The sequence below is a fragment of the Gossypium raimondii genome, chromosome 12 (genome assembly GCF_025698545.1).
Source record: "Gossypium raimondii isolate GPD5lz chromosome 12, ASM2569854v1, whole genome shotgun sequence".
NCBI lineage: Eukaryota > Viridiplantae > Streptophyta > Magnoliopsida > Malvales > Malvaceae > Gossypium > Gossypium raimondii.
In genome coordinates this window covers 15,077,106-15,100,972 of record NC_068576.1, presented here as the reverse complement: position 1 = coordinate 15,100,972, position 23,867 = coordinate 15,077,106, and the positions used below count along the sequence as shown (strand labels likewise).

At 30.0% G+C, this 23,867-nt stretch overlaps 1 long non-coding RNA gene across 2 annotated transcripts; it reads right to left on the bottom strand.

Moving 5' to 3' along the window:
• Positions 1 to 18,501: 18,501 nt before the first annotated feature.
• On the bottom strand, positions 18,502 to 22,946 carry LOC105763384 (uncharacterized). Of its 2 annotated transcripts, XR_008191711.1 has the most exons (8): positions 22,431 to 22,946; positions 21,388 to 21,502; positions 21,206 to 21,226; positions 20,815 to 20,907; positions 20,561 to 20,642; positions 19,461 to 19,555; positions 19,079 to 19,152; positions 18,502 to 18,835 (listed from the first exon to the last, which is right to left on the bottom strand). It is a non-coding gene; the product is annotated as an uncharacterized LOC105763384 (long non-coding RNA). The 2 variants fall into 2 exon arrangements; XR_008191710.1 differs by lacking the exon at positions 20,561 to 20,642 and having other exon boundaries at positions 22,431 to 22,940.
• Between the last annotated feature and the right edge of the window lie 921 nt (positions 22,947 to 23,867).

Here is a 23,867-nt window from a genome sequence, read left to right as displayed (position 1 = left end):
AAACAAAATAATTTAAACAACTTAACTTTTTAAAACAAGATTATTTAATCATATACCTGTCACTAAATTGTTTATATTTCATTCCATATAATTCAAAATCAAGATATGTTTGATTTTTTAGAAACTAGATTAAATAAAATTTCTCCTACAAAAAACTTAGAATTTAATAGCATGTACAAGAAGTGCAACAAATGTTCAAAGTCAAAAGAGGGTTGCTGCCAGACAGTTTTGAGCTACCTTTACTAAAAACAATTATCTTTCAATTCAAAATTAATACAACTTTGGTTTGTTTCATTAAAAACTAGACTCAATAAGATTTTTAATCATGTATGGATATACTTCTAAATCAATTCCTACAACTTTTGGTAAAATTTTAAACATGTGTCACCGTTGTTGAATTGCAACCAACCTATGTTACCAAAGTTAAACATGTTTATACTATACTTTGGCTCTTATAAAAAGCAATTAATTGCATCATTTTCAATTATTTAAAGGTTTATATCAATCATCGTTTATTACAATTCCTTTATTTCCTTTTTATGAGATTTACTATCAATTTTTAATAAGTAAAATTCAAGACGTCATTTCCTACATTTCTTCTTCTTATTCAATTCAAAACACATCAAAATGTCATTTTAACCAATCTTTTAGCCATCTCACTTATCAATTGAATCTCAAAGTTCATTATTTTCCATTCAACCTTTCTAATTTAGATTTCCATAATTCAAATTAATTTTGTAACACCATCACCCGTCTCCATCACCAGATTAGGGTTACAGAATGCTACAGCACATCACATAACAGAATCATGCTATATCAATTCAAATATCTCTAAACGATCATTAATCATCAATCATATAGTAAAAAACATGTTATTCATACAATATCGGGGTTAATTCGAACTTACTAAAGCTTTAAAAACAATTCTATTCAAAATAGGGACTAATTTGAAACATTTCAAAATAGTGTGGGAAAAGTACAAAATAGGGGTCACACGACCATGTCGTTAGGCCGTATAACTTACTATGGTCGTGTGGCCCTAATTGTAAAACTTTGCAAACATTCACACGACCATGTGGTTGGGCTATGTGAGAGACTGAGGTCGTGTCAATCAACCTGTACCTAATTCATTAAGAGTACACGATCATGCCACATGCCCATGTGAGGCACACGGCCGTGTGTTAGACTGTGTTTATCAATATGTACCTTACAAGGCAAGTTACAAACCACCAACACTTACACACCATATATGTACTTCATACCAAATCTTAAACCTAATCAAAATACACCAAAATATACCAGAAACACCATTTAAAACATCATTCCTAAGTGCTTAACCAACATGTCATTTTGGCACAATCACAACAAATTATAAACCATTACCAAATCATTCAACAATTATAATACTATCATGATTCAATTATCACTTTCAACCACACATATATGCATGTGATACCATTGTGCATCTTGCCATAAATTTATATCAAGCCTTACTTTGTAAACTAACCTAAAACATGCCATAACATCTAATAGAATTGACCATCTAAGTCTCAAGTAAACAACTAGATCTATACCATGTATAATCCTTCCAAATCTCAATTTCCATACATCTTTTCATGATTCAAAACATCACATATACCTATTAATCAATCATTTGTCAAAGCATTATTATACCATAATTTTTCATAACTCAAAAATAGGTATACATCAACAAGGCACACTTAAACCATTCATTCTATTAACCAAGCCAAATAACCTTATAAACATATTACATAATAACTATTTTATCTATATAATCACATCCAATTCATAATCCCAAAAATGACCTATATACATAACATATAACCATTCAAAACTCAAACCACAGTCAATAACCAAAGTACCAAAATTCAAGATTTACCAAAAATGAATCGCCTAAATACATGCCATAAAACCAAGTTTTAAATGATAGAAAGACTACTGAATCAATACCGAAACAGTGTGAGCTTCGAATGATCTACTTGACATGTTCCGTAAGTTGGCAATCTACAAGGAATAGAAAACAAACGAGGTAAGTATATACAATGCTTAGTAAGTTCACAGGTATAAAACCAAGTAAATTACCTTAGGTAATATACTACATGCTACTTAGCTTGGTAAAATTTACCTATCATGGCAAATCAAATATAAAAAGGTGAGTTCAACATTTATCATACCATATAGTAACTTAATCATATAACATTTCAACTCACTTATTCAACATTTCATTACCATTCACAAAAATAATAATCATTTAATCAATTCACTAACTTAATCATATCATACAATCTATTTACTTGCAATACATCCCATTTCAAATTAATGCCAAACATTATTTTCATTTCATAATTTTCATTTTCAATCCAATTCATATTAAACCATATGAATTTCAGTCTCGCATCATATCAATTAATCTTTATACAAAATATATATTGAATGTCAATCACTTCTTTGTTTCATAGTACGAATTCTGAATCACATTCATCGATTTGTCACGTTTTCATATTGGTCCCCTAAGCTTGTATAACCGATTCTCAATATATATATACATCATTCATTCATCATATCAACTTATCTCACAATTAGACATTTCATTTCACATTTTTGTTCGATTTCTTATCCATTTGCCATCTCAATATTAAATATCACATCTCATATTCAATTTTCCAAACCCACAGATTTCGAGTGCTTATTCATTATCATCATTTCAATTATGAACATCCATCTTTACCTTTTTATTTCCCTATTAACACGACTCAGACTCGGACGGATACACAGTCCAACCAACACACCAGTTTGGCACCCAGTGCCTCATCAGACAAATCCGAAGTACATAGTTGTGACCAGTGCTTATTAATAAGTTTGACACCTAATGTCTCATTAGTATAACCGAAGCAATTTGGCACCTAGTGCCTCATCGACTCGCAGTCGAAGTAATCCTGAACTCTTCCTATCCTATGGCATGCCAACTATATTCGACTCTGCCCGAACAGTTAATAGGTTATTCATTACTCATTTCATTATTAACCGATATCTCAATTCACATGAATTTTCATCATGAATTCATTTATTCATACATATGACAACATAAATCATTTCAATATATTTTCAATTTCACATATATACATATACAATTTTCACATATATTCAATTTGGTCCAATTTAAGGTCAATTCTTTAATTATTTCAATTTGTAATTCATCGTATTCAATTTAATCTTTTCTCTCACCTTTTTATATTGAATCATAAACGATCAAAATTTCAATTAAACATGATTACAATTATAATTATAAATGTATAAAAATTTAACTCAAACATACCTTATGAACTTACCAAGTCAAGACAACAAACAAACAACTCTCTAAGGACTAATCAACAAACTTTGCCATTTCCCCGATTATCTTCAATTCAGTCCAATTTTCGATCTATTCAATAATTCAATTCAATTTATCAATTCCAACCGTCTTACTTCATCCAATTTTAAACATGTATAAACTCAATTTCATTATTCAATTGCCCCCTAAAATTTTACATTTTATTCAATTTAATCCTTAAAAACGAACTTATCATATCTTCCTAATTTGAACTCCAATTTTTAAAATCGCTTCAATTATGTCAATATATAGCCTCCTATTATCAAAATTTATAAAAATTTCATACCAATTTTAATATATTCACAATTTAGTCCATAAACTCAAAACTGATAAAATTTACTTAACAAATTAAACCTATTTCATTTTTAAGCTTCAAAATCTACCATAAAAATTCAAAAACTTCAATTAAATCAATGAAAATTTTAGAATATTTAACAATTTTGAAAACAGAGATATGAGTTAACTAGACCTAATTGCAACGATTCTCAAAAATATAAAAATTATTAAAAACGAAGTTGGAAAAGCTTACCATGCAATATTACCAAGCTTGGTCGAACCTTGGCTGTTCAAAAATGGAATTTTTTTTTTGGTGTTTTTGGTTGTAGATTCAGTGATGGGAAAAGATGATGAAATGTTTTCATGTTTTCATTTTTTTAACCTTTTGTTATTTATTATTTTAACCTTAATCAACCTATAATTAAATCTAAAATATATATGTAAATCGTCCACGCTTAATTAAAATAATTTAATTATCTCTTGGCCCTTCAACGATTATTAATTAAGCATTTGAGCTAATAACAATTAATAACGATTAACTTTTGTGGTTTTCATGATTTAGTCCTTTTTTTCTTAATTAACCATCCAATACTAAATTTTTTGGACCAAACTTCAATTCACCTATATAAAAACTCCGTAAATATTTAATAAAAATATTCACGGGCTTGATTTACAGAAACGAGATCCCGAAATCTTATTTTCTAAAACCACTTGACTTTCGATACGCAGCACTTGTACATTGACTAACTAGCCAATTAATAAAATCTATTAAATCATGATTCAATATTATATTATATTATATTTAACTCATAAATACTAATTAAATATATCTATGGACTCTCTTGTCGGAATTGTGGTCCCAAAACCACTAAAAAATAAGTTGTTACAAATTTAAGCTTAAAGGTAGTATCAACTCAATGAAAAATCATGTTTTTTCACATTTCAAATTAGGTCCAATACTTTAACTATTTTCTCAGTAAATATATATAAATAAAATTACACAAAATACAATTACATTATAACAATTCATAATATTTTCCATTTCATTGTCTACTAGTTTTGTGTGTTCCATCTTCCTTGTCTACTAGTCTAATTTACATACTTATTAATTATTTTATTTCTCAAATCAATTCGACTCATTAAACAAACACAAGTCCTTTTACCACTTTGCCACTTCTAAAACACTCAAGGCATAAGACATTTTCATACACACTTAAATACAATTATGTCATTGTAAGATGGAAGTTAGAGAGCACATACCTTATCAAGCTCAAAAGTGATCTCCCTTTCTTGATATTCCAAATCTTCTCAACCTATTTTTTTTTTTCAAATACTTACATAAACACATAATCAATACCCAATTATTACACATTTTAACTTAGCTAAAATATAACTTCTTACTAAAATGAAACATGAAATACAATATCAACCCAGATTTTCTCACATTGCTTCCTTAATCTTTTCATGCTTTCTTAACTTTCTCTACACTTTCTTTCTCAATTCTCAACTCTCCAAAGCTAAAACTAAGTTTTAAAAGGTTTTATGAGTGGAAAATTTTGTGGGTTTTCAAGAAATTAACTGTGATTTCATTAGAGTTTCAAATGGGGTGGTGTAAAGAAGTGAGAAGATGAAAAGAGAGGCTTTCACATGAAAAAGGGCTGCTATATTTTGCCAAATAAAAGAGCGGTTTTCTTCCCTTTTATTTTATTATTTAAAGTCCCCTTATGATCCCTAAATGCAATGGTTAGTATTAGTCTTAAAAATATCCAAATCCCTCCAAAATCAATGAACAAGATTGCACAGGGCATTTTAAATCCAAAGGCCTAAATTAGCTGATACACACATTTTCTTCAAAATTTATCACTTTGCCATTAATAAGCCCCAAGGGCTAAGATTAAATCACAAGGTTAATCCAGTGGATCTTATAGAACCCATGTTTTCTTATATTCTCTTTTCCTTCAAATTTTAATTTCACCACATATCACGTCTCTTATTATTTTATAAGTCCTTTAACAACTTAGTCCTTTATAAATTACTCAACCTTCTAAATTAGGAAAAATAGGTTATCAAGTTATTCTATTTTCCAAAATAAATCCAATATCTTGAAATAAATTATATTTTATCACCTTTAATGATATTTTTTTATCTAACTAACTCCACAAATAATTTTAATAACTCAAAATATTTTCTCTTAGAAATTTTATGATCCCTATTCCTGGAATATTACTATTAATGACACTGAAATTTTTAAGATATTACATTATTAGTGCTCTCAATTCTAGGTACATAAATATATACAAGTCTCTCAATTATATAAAGTTGTTCTAGAGTTGCTAACATGGAGAAGATCTATCACAATCCTTATAAAACAACTACATTATAAGCTTGATTCAATAGAATAATAATAATAATAATAATAATAATAACAAGGATTCTTGGCAACTAAGACTTTAATGATTCAATCCAATCAAACTTCTTTGATTCAAGGGATTAGATAAGAGTGATTCGATCCGATCCGATCCAATGCAGCCTCTAAAATATGTTTCCTTAAGTAATATGATCTTCAATAAACGGCTAGATATCATCCACATAATCAACACATCCCATATAAATAGTTCAATAAACTACTATCAACATTTCAAATATAGAAATTGTCTTAAACAACTCCAGTAATAAGAAAGTGGGCACTCCCCTATCACTCAATTTACGAGTTCCATATTTTTTAACTCAATTGATACATTTGTTGTTGCCATTTGTCATCAAGTCTTATGGTTGGAATATGGAACAATAGCAAATACCATGTTTTTTTTTCCTTGGTCTAAGCAAATACAGTGTTTCCATTGTCTCTCTTCATAAGTACTTCACTGATTTTGAAGGAAATACAACTATGGTTAGTAGTGTTCATAACGTGTCACTTAATTTGTTCCCTACAATTTTCTTTTCTCTTCGTCGCATAAGTTAGGAATTGTGATAAGTGATTGTATTGTCAATTTATTTTTATATAAAATGTTTAAATAAAACAGTTAAAACCAAATTGTCTAAGGATTAATATGAGTTTAGTCATAAATACTTAATAAATTTATATATATTTATAAGTTTCTTTATTTAAAAAGAATTGATATATTATATAGTTTTTAAAAATTATAATTACGATCTATGTTTAGATTGAACTATCAAACTAATAAACCTAACATAACCTGAGACTAGTTTTTTACTAAGCTCAACCTAAATTGAAAGATTGCTTTTCAAGCACAGTCCAGCCAGCCCAGCCCATCATATTTTTTAATTTAAAAACATGAAATATAGAATTTATATATAACTTTATTTAATATGTTAATCAATATATGAATTTTGATTTAATTGTATACATTTAAAGTGATAATACATACACTTATTTTCATATCGGATTAATATAATTGGTTGTGTATGTTATATATCAAAATAAAATGGTGCTAATTCGACAACTTTGCTAGTAATTCGTAAAAATGAATCAAATCAAAATTTTATATATAAAATTGCACAAAATTAAAGTTCATTTACAATTTTACATGAACTTTGATCTAATATGCAATGTCATATATGAACTTTGAGTTTGTATAATTTTATGTAAGAAATTTTGATTTGATTCAATTTTCACAAATTATTAACACAATTATTGATATAATATTATCTTATGTTTATATATTGCATGCATAAATAATTATATTTATTTAATATAAAAATAAATATATTTATTTTTTAAATGTGTATAATTGAATTAAAATTAAAGTTTCATATATACATTTGAACTACAATCAAAATTTATGTTTATAATTACACTAAATCGAAATTCATATATCAAATTATATATTAAATTAAAATTCATATACAACTTTTGATTTATCCAAAAGTAAATAATTTATATTTAGTGATAATGACTTCTTATTTCTTACAAAAGTAACAAATTTCCTAAGGATCATCGGGGCTTATAGAAACCTAATTATTCTTTGGTTTAACCGACTTGTGGAGCTGCTCATGGGTCGGGTCACTCAACCAAAAGGCCCGCTCGAAAGCAGGAGGGTTTGGGCTAAAATATAGGCTTGAAAGATGAGCTTGGGAAAAAATAAGGTTGGTTTTAAAAAACAGGCCGAGCCTCAAGTAAAACATTTTTTTGTTCGAGCCCGACCCAGCCCGACCCGAATTCACTAAATGACAAAAAAATCTGCTATTTTTTATTACTATTTTAATGATATTTTCTTATTGTTTTCTCCCTATTTTGTTACCATTTCACTATTATGTTGCTACTATTTTGTTGTTATTGTTTGGATATTGTATAAATTTTGTTTTATTGTTATTTTTTATTATTTTAGAGACATTTTCTTGTTAATTTGCATCTATCTTAGTATTATTTAAGTATACATATTTTTTAAAATTTATTTTCAATTTGTTCAAAAATATTTATTTTAATGTTTTTAGTATTTTTGATATATTATATATATTTAAAATTTATGTAAAAAATAATAGAATATATAAAAAATTAATATGGGCAGGCTGGGTCAGGCCCATGTTTTAGCATTTTTATCCGGGTCAGGCCTAGCAAACGGGCCTAAAATTTTACTTGGGCCTTGCCCGGCCCATGATCACCTCTACCGACTTGCTTGTTTGCTATTATTTATGTAACAAAAAGAAAAAAAAACATACAACCAATTCAAGTTCATGAATGAAAAAGTTAATATATGTTAATTTTACTGATGTGGTGTACACATGTATTGTTATGTGGATGTCACATCAGAAATTAATTAATTTTTTAAATTTTAAAAAAATCAAAAAAATATAAAAATTAATTTAAAAAATTAAAAATTATTAAAAATATAAAAACGTATTTTATTTTTAAAAATTAATTAATTGCTAATGTGACATTCACATGGCTGCCTAGTGGATCACATTAGCAAAGTTAATAGAGATTAATTTTTTCTTTCATTTTTTGGATGATTTGACAAACAAGGCAAGTTTAGAGACTAAAAGAGGCGAAAAACAAGTGGAGGGCTAAAATGATTTTTTTTTCTTGTAAATTTGGATGGTAAAATAAGTCATTATGCCTTTCTTCTATTTTGACTATAAATTAAAGATGGGACCAATTAAATAATATTTGAGATGGTTGAGTTAATTTAAGAGTTAATATGTAGTTTGCCCTAGACTTGTCTATGGGCTAGGTCGGGTTCGCTCGAAAAGTTGGAGGCTTGGGTAAAAATATAGGCCTGAAAAATGAGTTTGGGAAAAAATAAAGCTCATTTAGAAAACAGACTGAGCCTCAAGTAAGGCTTTTTTGGCCTGGGCCCAATTCGGCCCGAATTTGCCAAAAACAACTGTTATTTTTTTTTTTACTGTTTTGTTGCTATTTTCTTATTTAAAAAATTAATATGGTCGGGCTAGACTTGAGTTTTAACATTTTTATCCGGGCTGAGCTTGGGTAAAATTTTAGGCCCATTTTTGGGTTAGGCTGGCTTAGCAAACGGGCCTAAGATTTTGGTTGGGCCCGACCTGAACCGGCACATGGACACTTCTAGTTTGCCCTTGAACTTATTCAAAAGTATTTAGTTGGTATCTAAAACATTTTCTAGACTTAGTATTTAAATTTGTATTTAGTCATACATTTTGCTACATTTGCATTAACACTGTTAGTTTGTGTTGACATGTCACTAACAACCAATCTCACTATCACACATGACAACCTATCATTATGACACGTGATAGACATAAATTAAAAAAAAGCTTTAAAAACAAATAAATTAATAAAAAGTATGATTTTTTCACATCAATAATGAACCTAGACAAATAATTGTCTAGGTTCATCCAAATTCGGACAATTATTGTCTAAATTCATTCTAAATGAGTTTTAGCAATTTAACATATTTTCAATTTTTTATATAATATCAAGATTTATATTATTTTTATTATTTTAAAATTAAAATTTTTAATAAATATAGATTAATAAATAAAATAGTTTTCACTAAGAATGAAGCTAGACAAATGATTTTAGGTTGCTTCGATGGATTACCTACAATGAAGTTTTCTTTTAATAGGGTCTTTCAACTAAAGAGGGTTGTTGTAATTGAAATATATATGTGCACGTATTACTTTATGTAATTTATTTCAAAAAGAAATAAAATTATGTTATAAAGATTGTTTTAGGTGTTTTGAAGGTGGAGTATCATATTCTTTATCATATTTTTAGATGGAAGGAGATCTGCGAAACAATGTAAAATATTTTACACAAATTCATTCAAACATTAGAAAATATTAAAATTTTTTTCTAAAAATTATTTTTCAGAAACTATTTTCAGTGAAACAAACGGAGCCTAAATGATATTAGGTCAACAATGAAATGAAATGAAGTTGGTAAATGTATAAAAATAAATGAGATTTAAAAAAACTGTCTATTAAAATACATATTTAAATATGGTTTTCAATTCACATAATAGATGCGATGAATTTTAGTTGTGATATCCTGGTGAGACTCGCACCTGGTACTTTGTTCCGGCTACTAATGATTAAATTCTTTCAAATTGTTCCCAAGCCTCATCTTTGCTTCAAATTTAGCCAGAATTGTTGTGCTTTTATATTTTATTGTATGTATTACGCTCATATTCTTATTAAATCAAATCTGTGACATTTATTTTACGATTACCACATTTAAAAGCAACCCAGTGACAGAAGCACCGAACACGCCTTTTGTTCTGCGCTTTCTGTGTTTTGGCTTTAGGAACTCTGCTTTCTGTACCTAGGTCGGTTCTGCTTCATGGGAATTGCATCTTTTTTCTTTTGCTTTTTTAATTTTTATCCCACAGAATACAGGGTTGAAAATGATGTTGACTCACCAAGAAACTTCCTCAGCATCGCAAATTTGACACATCACAATGTATAGTATATATCATATTGGTGTTGATTCTGAATTTTTATATCATATTAGTATACATGAAGCTAAAAGTTATATTTAGAGGAGATAGAGATAAAATTATAAAAATTGAGATAATTAAAGTTCAAAATTTTGTATTAAAAATGTTTAAATTAAATCATTAATTTTTAAAAGAGTTAAAATTATATTTTGTTTTCATTTAATCAAAAGTTAAAAATAATTTAATTTTAATCTTAAAATAATTTTTCTATTAAGCGAAAAGGCCAAAGCCATTACCCATCCCTTTGGCTAGGCTAATAACCCGCAGCTTAGTTATTTTTATTAATTTGTAGAGAGATGAATTTTTTATGAAGTAAAATTTGTTTAGGGATCAAACTTAGAAATAATTAACTAAAGATGTAATATGAAATCATTTATATTAATCAATTTTAGTTTCAATGATTAAAATCAAGTATTTGGTTTTAATCTTTATGGATTACACGTGCACTACCGCGGTGTTCCTTTTTCTTTTGCATTAAAAAAAAGAAATTCAGTTTTACTTATGTTTAAATTTCACTTTCATTTCTAATATAATTTAATCTATGTATTTTATAATATTATTAATTAATTTAAATAATTAATACAGTTAATTTCTTATTAAAATATTAAGTGATTATATATAATTTAACTGCCTTAAATGTTTTAAACACATACGGGAGACTTGTCATTCCTTTTGAGTCTGCTTCTTTCTTTTCTTTTTTTGACAATAAAAGACATGTCAAACTTCAGTTTTGCCATTTTACTATGTTGAAACTGTAGATTTATTCTATACATTTTAATTTTGATATATTCTAAATATTTAATACAGTTAACTATTTCAAATAAAATGCTAAAGTTATTGTTTTTGACAAAAAAATATTTTATCATGACAAACTCAAATAGGTGTTTTTAAGAAAAGATTCATATAAACATTTTCAACCTTACTATCAAGTATTTTTAAAATTTCAAAATGTTACACCAAAATATTTAGTAGAAGAAATTTAACAATAGTATATTTGGATCTAAATTTTATCCAAAAATTAATACTAAATTTATGAAAATAAAAATAAAGGAATTAAATTTCAAATACTAAATCTATAAAAATTTAGAATATATTTTAACTTTTAAATTTTTATGAAAAAAAAATCAATCTAACACAAATTGTAGTAGCCATTAAAGTTACTAAAAACAAATTGTAGTAGCCATTAAAGTTACTAAAAAAATGGCAACTCTCGATGAATGCTCTCCTGAGGAACAAGATTACTTGGAACGTAACACCAAGAAGATTAAGGCTGTAGGTGCAGTGGAAAGTCTTTCTCTTGCACCACTGTCTCGATCTTATAAGGATTCTCTGCTGAAGCCACTGGTTTCCAATGATTTATTTAAGGAACCATCTCGGTGGAGGATGATGGTGATGATTCAGACTCGGATTTGGAGGAGCACTCTAATGAGTTTGCAAGTATTCAGGCAGTGAAAGTGGATAGAGAGTGGAAACAAAATCTACGAAAATCGTGACGAAACTTTATAATTATTAAGTTGTTAGGGAAGTCGATCTCATACGGGGCCCTTACACAACGATTAACATCCGTGTGGAATCTAGACGAGGAGTTCAGTTTCATTGATTTGAGACGTGGTTTTTATGTTGTCAAATTTTTGAGCATAGGTGATCGTTTGAATGTGATAATGACGGGTCCTTGGAAGATTATGGATCATTATCTGACGATACAAAAATGGAAGCCGAACTTTCACCCGACTATGGGAATGACCGTATCCACGACCGTGTGGATTCAATTGCTTGGTTTACTTTTGGAATATTTCAATGAAGAAGTACTTATTAAAGTGGGGAAGATTTTTAGTAGACCCATCAAATTGGATTCTAATACGACTTATACTACTAGGGGAAATTTGTAAGAATTTGTGCTGAAATTGATCTATGTAAGCCTTGGATTCCATCTATTAGAATTGGTAATTTCATTCAAAGTATTGAATGTGAAGGGCTTCATAATATTTGCTTTTCCTGTGGCTGTTCTGGACATCGCACAGAGACTTATGTCTTGAAAAAAATGGCGACTAACCTTGAAACATCGTCGGAGATGGTACAAAAGGTGAATGTGGAAGTGACAAGTGAGAAGATAAACAAGGCGGAAACATGAGGTAAATTTGGTCCGTGGATGCTTGTACAACGCCTACGAAGGAAACCGAGAATTTTGGGCAATAAATCTCATGATTCATGTCGAGAGATGGGGCAAGAAAATAGGTTTGTTATTTTTAATAATTTAAATATGGGAGGATTGAAGAATAATACGGAGGAAATGGTGGAAGTAGAAATCACTAATGATGGGCCTAAAATTTTTGGAAGTCAATGTGTGATTAATATGGGGAGATTTAATAGCACACACATGAGGCATCTGGGAGGTAAAGAATGATAGTAGAAAGTTTCCCATGCTACCACGTCTGCATGGAAAGGAAAAGAAGTTGTAAACCCTAGTAAGGAAGATCGTAAAAGGAGTCTAAGCAATTTACGATAGCCAACATTTTAGGCTTAATCTTCAAGGGCGGAACTGAGGTCGGAAAAGACTCCTATGGAAGCGAATGTTGGCCAAGATTTGGTTTTACAGTTGACTACCTTTAGAGTGTTGAAGGAGATAGTGGTTGAACATACAAGTGATCTGCTAGACTTGACAATGGCAAAAGTTAAACAAGCATAAATACAATATGGTGAGTTAGCTTTGTTAGTGCAGAAAGAGGGGCTCGTTCTGCATAATTCTTCAAATTTTATTGTTTAATGATATCTATAACATAGAGTTGTAGAGGGGTGGGTAATAGTCCCTTTTTACAGAACTGTAAAGATTTGGTGTTCCATGAAAGACTAGATGTTCTTTGTTTACTTTAGAAAAAAGATAGCTCAGGATCGGGATCGTGTTTAGCAAGGAAGTTGGGTTTCAATGGCTCCTTTGAGGTACTGACATCAAGTTTTCGTGGTGGATTAATTCTTCTTTTGCATAAAAACAGATTGGATTTTGTGGTTAAGGACTCTATGGAAAAAGTTATTCATTGTGAGGTTAAAAAGGGTGATAAGGTGTGATTCGCAACATTTACTTTATGTTAAACCTTCTTCTGAGGTGAAAATCTGCTTTTGGGAACATTTATGTTCCTTTGTATCCATTTGCTCTGCTCCTTGGGTGGTTTCGGGTGATTTCAACAATTATGCTTTGTCGAATGAACACTGTAGAATGTTAGATGATTGTTTTGAGCGTATGTTGCAGTTTAGGGATTAGTGGAGTGAATGTAACCATTTAGATGTTGGCATTTTCGGTTAAAAGTTTATGTGGGTTTGTAAGTTGCATGGGAGAGTCACTACACTAAAACTGGTTTTAGCGGCTTTTTAAAAAGCGTCGCTAAAACATTTTATTTGTCTATTTACAATTTAATTTGTTTATTTATATTAATTAAAATTCAATTTATTTTAATTGAATATTTGTTAAAATGGATAAATTTGAAATACCGTGTGGATTCAATTGCTTGGTTTACTTTTGGAATATTTCAATGAAGAAGTACTTATTAAAGTGGGGAAGATTTTAGTAGACCCATCAAATTGGATTCTAATACGACTTATACTACTAGGGGAAATTTGTAAGAATTTGTGCTGAAATTGATCTATGTAAGCCTTGGATTCCATCTATTAGAATTGGTAATTTCATTCAAAGTATTGAATGTGAAGGGCTTCATAATATTTGCTTTTCCTGTGGCTGTTCTGGACATCGCACAGAGACTTATGTCTTGAAAAAAATGGCGACTAACCTTGAAACATCGTCGGAGATGGTACAAAAGGTGAATGTGGAAGTGACAAGTGAGAAGATAAACAAGGCGGAAACATGAGGTAAATTTGGTCCGTGGATGCTTGTACAACGCCTACGAAGGAAACCGAGAATTTTGGGCAATAAATCTCATGATTCATGTCGAGAGATGGGGCAAGAAAATAGGTTTGTTATTTTTAATAATTTAAATATGGGAGGATTGAAGAATAATACGGAGGAAATGGTGGAAGTAGAAATCACTAATGATGGGCCTAAAATTTTGGAAGTCAATGTGATTAATATGGGAGATTTAATAGCACACACATGAGGCATCTGGGAGGTAAAGAATGATAGTAGAAAGTTTCCCATGCTACCACGTCTGCATGGAAAGGAAAAGAAGTTGTAAACCCTAGTAAGGAAGATCGTAAAAGGAGTCTAAGCAATTTACGATAGCCAACATTTTAGGCTTAATCTTCAAGGGCGGAACTGAGGTCGGAAAAGACTCCTATGGAAGCGAATGTTGGCCAAGATTTGGTTTTACAGTTGACTACCTTTAGAGTGTTGAAGGAGATAGTGGTTGAACATACAAGTGATCTGCTAGACTTGACAATGGCAAAAGTTAAACAAGCATAAATACAATATGGTGAGTTAGCTTTGTTAGTGCAGAAAGAGGGCTCGTTCTGCATAATTCTTCAAATTTTATTGTTTAATGATATCTATAACATAGAGTTGTAGAGGGTGGGTAATAGTCCCTTTTACAGAACTGTAAAGATTTGGTGTTCCATGAAAGACTAGATGTTCTTTGTTTACTTTAGAAAAAGATAGCTCAGGATCGGGATCGTGTTTAGCAAGGAAGTTGGGTTTCAATGGCTCCTTTGAGGTACTGACATCAAGTTTTCGTGGTGGATTAATTCTTCTTTGCATAAAAACAGATTGGATTTTGTGGTTAAGGACTCTATGGAAAAAGTTATTCATTGTGAGGTTAAAAGGGTGATAAGGTGTGATTCGCAACATTTACTTTATGTTAAACCTTCTTCTGAGGTGAAAATCTGCTTTTGGGAACATTTATGTTCCTTTGTATCCATTTGCTCTGCTCCTTGGGTGGTTTCGGGTGATTTCAACAATTATGCTTTGTCGAATGAACACTGTAGAATGTTAGATGATTGTTTTGAGCGTATGTTGCAGTTTAGGGATTAGTGGAGTGAATGTAACCATTTAGATGTTGGCATTTTCGGTTAAAAGTTTATGTGGGTTTGTAAGTTGCATGGGAGAGTCACTACACCAAAACTGGTTTTTAGCGGCTTTTTTAAAAAAGCGTCGCTAAAACATTTTATTTGTCTATTTACAATTTAATTTGTTTATTTATATTAATTAAAATTCAATTTATTTTTAATTGAATATTTGTTAAAAATGGATAAATTTGAAATAATGACACGTAGAACTAAATTGAAATAAAAACATTGAAAAATATTTGTTAAAAATGGAAAAATTAAAATACTATTATTTAAAATAATTTTAAAATTTTTTAGGTACATGACTGATTGATTTTTAATTTATATATTAAATAATTTCATATATAATTGTAAAAGATACGATAGTATTAATTTTAAAATATTTAATTAATTATCATTATAGTTTAGGGTTTAATATATATGGTTTAAGATATATGGTTAATTTAGGATTTAAGGCTGGTTTAGGATTTAGGGTATATGGTTAGTTTAACATATATAGATTATGGAATTAGGGATTATGGATTAGGGATTCTCGTTTAAGGGTTGTGATTTAGGGGCTAGGGGTTAGAGATTAAGAGTTAGGGATTTCGGGTTTATGGATTTGGTGTCAGGTTAGGCTTTAGGGTTTAGATTAATTAGCATGTTTCAATTTATATTAAATAAGATTTAGGGGTTAGGGGTTAGGGATTCAGGTTATGGTTTACGGTTTAGATTAATTAGTGGTTTTAAATTTATATATTAAATAAGGTTTAGGGGTTAGTAGTTAGGGGTTAAGGGTTTGGGGTTAGAGATGAGTTAGTGATTTAGGGTTTAGAGACTCGGGTCAGGTTAGGGTTTAAGGTTTAGATTAATTAGTATTTTTTAATTTATATATTAATTAAGTTCTTATATAATTGTAAAAGAGGGGTTAGGGTTATACTTACATAAAATTAAAAAAAATTATTAAGATTAATTTGTACAATAAAAAATAATATGTTAAATTTGTGTCATATTTTTAAATAATATAATTGAAATAAATTAATAATTTCATATTAATGCATCAATTTAAAAACTGAATAATTAGTGACATTTTAACTTAAAACGCCGCAATAGATAGGATTTACCGGCGCTTACACAGAAAACGTTGCTATAGAACAGGAATTTGCGGCGTTTCTTGTAAAAACGCCGCAAATAATATAGCAAAACGACTTCATTTTCCTTTCATTATATTTCTTTAGTGGCGTTTTGTAACCAAAATGCCGCAAATTCTAATTTAAAAATTGAAAAAAATGGTGTCGTTTCATTGACGAGTTTAGGGTTCAGTGGCGTTTTTTCTCAAAGCGCCGCAAAATCTGTAATATTAGTGGCGTTTTCCTTTAAGTGCCACAAAAATATTAAATTTAAACGGCGTCGTTTTGATGGGATATCAGTTTTGGGGTATAACCTCGCACCCAGCCCCAAATCCCCTTTTTCAGTCAAATCCCTAAGTGTTTCAGCAATATCTCCGATTTTCCCTCATCCGTTTTCTTCATCTCTTTCATATTTCTGTTTGGGTGTTTTGCTTTCTTGCAAAAAAACCATTAAAAAGGCTTCATAAATTCTATTTTTTGAAAACATTTAACATTATTTGCGGCAAAGAAGATGGAGAATGTCGAGGAACATCATTTAAGGTTCGAATGTCCAATTCTGCGTATTTATACATTGGGTTTTGTCGTATTTTTTATTTTGATTTTGCTTTGTTATTGGTTGGTGATACTGGAATTAAAAAAAAATTTATTCTCTGTGTTTAGGGTTTTCGGTCTTCGACTATTTTGTTCATCCTCCTGAAGGTACATTACTGCTTAGATTGTTCATTTATTTTGTGAATGATTTCATTGGTTAGGAACTGATTTTAAGTTGTTTGTGTTTAGGGTTTCATTTCAATCCATTTCATTGCTTTCATTTCAATTTTCTTCATCGTTCTGAAGGTACAAAACTCATGCTTTCATTTAATTTCATTGCTTTCATTATCAGTGTAACGGGTTAAATGGCTTGGATTAAATGTTAAGATTCCATTTATTCTCTGTTGGTGTCGGTGAAATCATTTGGTATTGTTTTTTTAGTATGAAATTTTGATGTCTAGTTTAGGGTTTAATTTATTAATTTATAAAAATGTTCTGTTAAATGTGGTGCAGCCGATTACATTTCCAGGTAATGAATTGGATTTTTAAGTTGAATTTTATTACGCCATGTTGTTTTTTACACTACACCAAAACAGGCTTTTAGCGGCGCTTGGATAAGTGCCGCAAAAAACGCCGCTATTGAATGTGTCGCTAACTTTTGCGGCGTTTTTTGAAATAAACGCTGCTATAGACCACGACCTTTAGCGGCGCTTTTCCCACAAACGCCGCTAAAGACCAGGACCTTTAGCGGCGCTTTTCCCACAAACGCCGCTAAAGACCATGACCTTTAGCGGCGCTTTTTCCACAAACGCCGCTAAAGACCAGGACCTTTAACGACACTTTTCCCACAAACGCCGCTAAAGACCATGACCTTCAGCGGCTCTTTTTCCACAAACGCCACTATAAACCATGACCTTCAGCGGCGCTTTTCCTCACAAACCCCGCTAAAGACTATGACCTTTAGCGACGCTTTTTATCACAAACACCGCTATAGAACAAACCTTTAGCGACGCTTCTCGCAAAAACGCCGCTAAAAACATATCATGCAAAAAAAATATTTAAATCAAATAATATTTATTTTTATGATAATATTATATTTTATTTTATTTTTTAAATTTGATCTTTAAATATACTTTTAAGGATAAATAAAAAAATATTATTTAAATTAAATTTTCTATGAAAATGATAAAAGAAGGCAAATAAAGGAAGCTTAAATAATAATAAAAATTAATAAAAGTGAGAACGTAAATAATTAATAAAAATTAAAAATTGTAAACCTCGAAATTTTGGTAAAATCAACACCAATGCAATGCAAGCCATTGTTGAGTCTAATACAAGTGAAGAAACTAAGATCCTAAGAAGAGAATCCTATTTTACTAACAACAGTAAAATATCCATACTTTGTCTAGTATTTATATCGAAAAATCAGATCAAAAGAAGCAATCTCTTTGCACACCATTTCAATTCCTAGTAAGGCCTTCGAAAGTAGTTGATGAAAGCCGGCATACACATCCGATCAATCAACTTTCAGTTTCAGAATTTCCTTGGCGGTCCCTAAACGAAAATAGGGCATAAGGCATGTGTTCCTACATAAGCATGGAAAAATCCAACTCAGTTCAAAGACAAATAACTAGATATCGTGTTTCAAATGAATGAATGTGCAAGTGAGAGTATCTCCAATATGTACTTCTGCTTTTGTCATATATTTAGGCAGATAGACAACAGATTTTACATCCCAACAACTACTGCCCTGAGTACTAGAGTTTAATCACAAAAAAATCAAAATAAAACATGAACTACAAGGATAAAAAATTGTTCCATGGACTTACCTGCTCAAAACAAAGACTTAAGCCTCTGCTATAGAAGTTGATATATAGAATACATAAACATGCCACAATCAAACCTGTACATAGAGAAAATTGTTTAGGGGGAACAATTCAAATTCTAACACAAAAGGCATATGACACCACGAAACTAGCAGTGCAAATTAATAATTGAATTCACCAAATATTTGGAACCAATTGCAATAAATATTTAGTATATAATCTAATATATATATACACGTAGGCAAACCTCTGTCTGTTATAGTATTTTGAAGTATTTTGAATAATCTAATATATATATATATATAATCTAATATATATATACACGTAGGCAAACCAATTGCAATAAATAGTTAGTATATAATCTAGTATATAACCAAAAGCAAACCTCTGTCTGTTAGAGTATTTTGAAGAATTTTGAGCAGACTCCTCACACAGGGGGTTTGAAAGAGTGGAATCAGCTCCATCAGATGTAGATTGGACCTATACAAGTAGGCAACCATCATGAGACATTTGACTATAAACAAAGTACAGTACATTTAAGAACAATCAAGAGCTGGAACCAATAGATTATGACATTTAGATGACACGTTATTTCAAATTCAGAACTTGAATGTTTAGAAGAAACCAGCAAGATGCTCGCATGAATATATCAAGAGATTGCATGGTTAGGGTTTACATAGTAAGAAAAAAGGAAGGGAAAATGTGTTTGGAAATCATAAAAGTTAAACTGCTAACTGTGTTGACTATGCACATTATACCAAATAGAACATTTTACAATCCGTTAAGCTGAGTTATAAGAAGCTAGAGAAAAGAAAGGTAGTAGCAGCCAGCCATAGAAGACCCTCTTATTTTCTTTTAGCCTCTTATTTTTTCTATTTTAATTATCAGTCCCTGCTTTTTTATTACATGGGGGGTTTTATATTCTACTTTAAATTTTTTTTACCCTGGCACGGTAATACTGGCAGTATGGGAAAGAAGGGAAGTTGGTTTTCTGCAATTAAAAAAATTTTCTTTGCTGCTCATAGCAATTTAGTGTGACGTTGTTTTATCCCTAAATTATACATAGTAGCATTTTTTTTTCGTTTGTAGGTTGTGCTTTTTTTTTCACCGACGAATATTTATATCTATACTAATATTTAAAATTTTATCAAGTTAATTTTATTTTTATGAAGTGATAGATATTAAGATAATTTTATATTTTCATATAAAATCTAAAACATATGGGTCAACATTTTGTCTACTCAAAATATATTTATAGGACTCAAACTCAAAATATTATAGTTTTTAATAACTCAAGTATTACCATATTTAATTATTATATCAATTTCATTCATGTCGTGCATGTATATAATCTAATATATATATACACGTAGGTATGTATGAATGATACATGGGATTGTATCACGAAAGTCTTGCATAAAAGAAGTCAAAATGATTTCGTTTTAGGGAAATGATAATGAGAGGGAAACTTGTGATTTTATTCACCTTTTTCGGTGTGAGAACCTCTACTTCACTGCTACCATTATCATACCCAAGTGTGGGAAATAGAAAAAGAAAATACGGTTGTCTAAAAAATTCAAATATAAACTTATTAGATTGTCTTAAATTAATAAAATTAATTTGTGATTTTCAAGAAAAAAACATTTTTTTAGGATAAGGAAAAAAATTATAAATATAAAAAATCTAAAATAATAAAAATAAATAAATTAAGTTCCGAATCTGGAAAGGGAAGGCTTTACCTTGGCCTGCGGCTTCTAAGAGAACATTCACAGATTCCTCACCAGTCCACCACCTATCGAAATCAACCACAAGTCGTGCGGTCCCTAAATTTTCTGGCAGTATGGGAAAGAAGGGAAGTTGGTTTTCTGCAATTAAAAAAATTTTCTTTGCTGCTCATAGCAATTTGGTGTGACGTTGTTTTATCCCTAAATTTGCTGCTCATAGCAATTCGATTCATACTTTAAACTTTACTATGTATATTTGTAAAGTTGATAATCACATTCATTCATACTTTGCTGCTCATAGCAAACACCTGCTACAAGACACTTTAATGAGGAATAAATCAAGGAAAATATAACAAAGGTATCCATTTACGATTCTTCTAAATCAATAACTTTAATAGCAACTTACTTGTTCAGTTCCTTGTCAAACCTGAAAATAAGGAAAGGCATCAGCTATCCATCTCATTTTCATTAATCATGATTCACGATTTAAAATGCCAAAGCATATGCAACATGATTACAGGTAAGAAATGGGCATATAGATGTGTTGCAGTACAATTAGAAGTAATATTGCTGAGTACAAGGGCTAACCATAAATGAGCCTCTCAATCAACTGCTTAGCACATGCATAGGACCACCTCTGCTTCTCAATTGAACCAAAAATGCAGGGGGAAGTATCTTCCTTAAGAACATAGTAGGCAGGATCCTATATCACATAAATCAGAGAATGAACATATTAATAACATCTATAAATATGGGAGGGGAAAAGGAACAATAACGCTAAAGGAAACTTAAAAATTTAAAGGAGAAAAAAACAAAAAAAAGCATAATAAATCATTCTCAGCATCACCACAGATTTAGCCATACACATAAAATCCGTCTAAAAAGCAGATTGCTTGATAAACAAAATTCTTTTAAAAAATGGCATAGTTTGAACCCTTCAGCCTCATGAAGCAAACAAATTAATAAAAGAGCTTTTCCAAAAGTCTCCTTTTTTTTATATAGGTCTCTTACTTCAGTACAAGCACAACTAAAACCAAAATAAGATAGCTTCTTATAGTTGGTGTTATAAACATGACTGAAAAAGAAAGAAAATAAATCATAGTCAACAAAATTTAAAAACTTGAGAAGAACATATCAATAATCATTGCAGGAATAAAGATCTCGCAAGGCTTGACACTGTTACGCATAAAGGGGCTGACCAGCAAATAAAATTAGCATAACTTGTTATAAACGACTCATAGGTACAACTTGATAGACTAAGTAAGACCTCATTAACCATTCAACTATCACAGTAAGCTGCTATTACATTGATCCAAACAACCACATAAACTCCCACCAACGAGCCTCCATTTTTTTAGAGGGCATTGACCAACGTCTGCTGATCATCCAATTTCAAGATTCAGTCATTTAAAATAGCTTGACATTTCAGCTCAACACCAACTCCAAATTTTTTTTCCTACTAAAATATTAAACATATAAATCAAAAAATAAACATTGAATCTTTCACATAAAAAGGCCACCGAAAGATCTATACAAAACCATACATGTTACCCTGTTAAAAGCAAAGCATAGATGTAAAATCCTTTTTCAAGAGATAATTAAGTTATTAAAAAAGGAAAGTGAAAGGTTACCTGACGGAGAGGAGAATCTTTAGGAAGAAAGCTTCCAATAGTTTTTCCATACACTTCACAAGTAGAGAAGTGAATCAGACGCTTGTTGTTCTCTGAACAGTACTTCACCTATCAAACCACAAAAGTTCACAACATTGATTTCAACTTCGATCTCAAAAAGCTAGTAACAATCAAATCCCCCTCATTCACATCGACATCAATCTAACTAAAAGAGAAATAAAAGATGACAAACAGTTCCTTCTGCTTCTTGTAACGGAATGGATGACGGAACACGACGCGAGCTAAGGGCGCACCGCGACTTGGGTCATGGATAACATCGGTGACGACGCCTTTGAGGTAGTCATTTCGTTCACCGAAGTCGAGGCTGCGAAAATGGGCGGGACCAACAGAGATGCAGAGGGCTGTCGATTTGGGGAAATTTGGGGCAAAAAATAAAGGAGAAATGGTTTGGGAAAAATAAAACGGGGAAAAAAGAAGAAAGATTTCAGGTGGGATTTCATTTGAAATTTTGGGGAAAGAAGGGGGAAAAAAGAAGGGATTTTATAAAAACGGCGCCAGTGGAATTTTTTTTATTTTATTTTGAACAAAACGATGCTGTTTTGTTATGCTATTTTATAATTTAATTTTTTATAAAATAAAAAAATTAAGTACTCTCAAAATAATATTATATATTTTAATAAGAAAACAAATGTTAAAATGACTGTAATTAATTATTAAGTTAGAATTATCCAAATTAAATAATTACCTATATATCCATATCATTTTATCTCATTTTTATTTTCAGATTTTTTTCATATAATTTGGTCCTATCCAAATTAAATAATTAACTATATATCCATATCAAATATATCAAATGGTTTAGATTAAATATTTTTAAATATAAAAGCATTAATTGATTGTATAAAATTGTATCATTGAATAAATCTCAAATAAACCTTAAACCCTAAATTAGCCATTCAATATACATAAAGTCTATCTATTATATATCTCTTAAATAATATAAACTATACTCATAATTTTAATATATTAAATTTATTATTATCTCTTTTACAATTATATAAGAACATATTTAATATATAAATTAAAAAAATTAATTAATCTAAACCCTAAACCCTAACCCGACCTTTGAATCCCTAAATAATAAACCCTAAATCCCTAACTCTTAACCCCTAACTCTTAACACTTAAACCTTAAATCCCTACCCTTAATCCATAATCCATAATCCCTAAATCCATATATAATTATTTGATCACGGCGGAGGTAAGGCAAAACACGCAAAAAACTAAACTGGATAAAAAAACTAAACCGAGCACTAAAAATACTGAACCAGGATGGGATAAGATGGGGATATCATTAGATATAGCTTATATCGATTTTGAAAAACCAAATTAATATTATCTCTTTTACAATTATATAAGAAATTAATTAATATATAAA